The 1,844-nt window shown below is 50.1% G+C and overlaps 1 pseudogene across 1 annotated transcript; it reads right to left on the reverse strand.

Annotated features, from left to right (window-relative positions):
* Positions 1–440: 440 nt before the first annotated feature.
* LOC311593921 (olfactory receptor 13C7-like) lies at positions 441–1,396 on the reverse strand (annotated as a pseudogene). Its single transcript has one exon. The product of its transcript is annotated as an olfactory receptor 13C7-like (transcript).
* Between the last annotated feature and the right edge of the window lie 448 nt (positions 1,397–1,844).

Consider the following 1,844-nt stretch of genomic DNA (forward strand, 5'->3'; position numbering starts at 1 on the left):
TATCCAAGAACAAGTGTGAGACGTGGGGCTGGGAGACGAGTCAGTGGTGAAGATCACTTACTGTTCCTGCAGAGGGCTGGCTTCAGTTCCCAGCACCCACACAGCAGTCACAGCCACCTGGAACTCCAGTTTTTTGGGGGGTCTAACACCCTCTTATGGCCTCTGTGGATTCCTGCACACATATAATGCACATAAACTCAAACACAGACAATTCAATAATAATATTAAAAAATCTTTAAAAAAAAAACAATGTGTGAGGTCCTGAGTGTTCAATGGAATGACTATGCAGACTGATTGAACGAATTGCTTCTAGAATGAATGGGAGAATTGCCATTAAAATCTTTCTATTCCTACAGAGCCCTACTGTGTATTGGGATTTATTGTGTAATCCCTGACGTAGAATTATACTGGAAGACAAAACTGTTCAGGTCTCTTCACCATCACCATTTGCGTTTCTGAGCCACCAGGTCCCTCACAGCAGCCCTCACATCCTTGTTCCTCAGGCTGTAGATGATGGGGTTCAACATGGGGGTCACCACCCCATAGAAGAGGGAGATGAGCTTGTCTGCAAGGTCCTGCTTGTCTGCCCCCAGGGGGTCCTTGGACTTGGGCTTCCCATACATGAAGAGGATGGTCCCATATAAGACGATCACCACAGTGAGGTGGGCAGAGCAGGTGGAGAAGGCCTTCTTCCTCCCCTCAGCAGAGGGGATCCTCAGGATGGTGGTGAGGATGAAGATGTAAGAGACAAAGATGAACAGAACTGGGATTGCCAAGAAAATCGTGTTGGCTACAACCATGCTGATGACATTAATGGAGATGTCAGCACAGGCCAGTTTCAGGACTGCTAGGATCTCACAGGTGAAGTGATTGATGACATTGCCCCACAGAAGGGCAGCCGCATTGCCAAAGATGTCTGCACTAAAGAATTGGTGATACCACCTGCCCAGGAGCCGGCAGCCATGGGCACATAGGCAGCCTTGCTCATGACCACAGGGTACCTGAGGGGGTTGCAGATGGCCACGTAACGGTCAAAAGCCATCATACTCAGGAGCACACACTCCGTGGCTCCCATGGCAAAGGAGAGAAACATCTGCACTGCACAGGCCGAGAAGGAGATGGTCTTCCTGGGGGTCAGGAAGCTGTCGAGAATGAGTGGGACTGAGGAGGTGGTGTAGCAGATGTCCAGGAAGGAGAGGTTCCCCAGGAAGAAGTACATGGGCGTGTGCAGGTGGGAGTCCAGGATGGTCACCAGGATGAGCACCCCATTGCCCAGCAGGATCACCAGGTACATCAGCAGGATGAGCATGAAGAATGTTTTCTCCAGCTTTGGGTGGGCGGAGAGGCCCAGGAGGATGAAGCCGGTCACGGGGGAGGTCTCATTGGACTTGCTCATGCTTCCTCCTATATCACAGGAACTCAGACGGTCACCTCCAGGGCTCCCTGGTGCCTATAGTGCCAAGGGGACCTGTGAAAAAGAGCTCCTCAATAAGCGATTGTCTCAGAGCCCTGATGATCTGTGAGAGGCGCTTGTCTGGGTTGTCTTGAGTCAGAGGCAGGAACCCTGAACAACACTTGCTTGGTGGGAGCTGCCCCTGGTGTTTGAAATGTCACCTGAGTAAACTAGCTTTGCTAGTCATGTGTAAAACAGGTATCACACATTTACTTGGAGTTGGACCATTTGTGGGCATACCATTTTCTTCAGCTTTGACAAGAAATATTATATTTCACTCGAAAATTTTCACCCAGGGAGCCTAGATCTTGTTGAAAACCCTGATACTGTTTGTCTTCAACTCCTGGCCATCCCCCTGTGTGAGCACTTCCAAAGGCTGCCTTCTTTCTCT

Source organism: Acomys minous (assembly GCF_964271855.1).
Source record: "Acomys minous genome assembly, chromosome: 1".
Lineage (NCBI taxonomy): Eukaryota > Metazoa > Chordata > Mammalia > Rodentia > Muridae > Acomys > Acomys minous.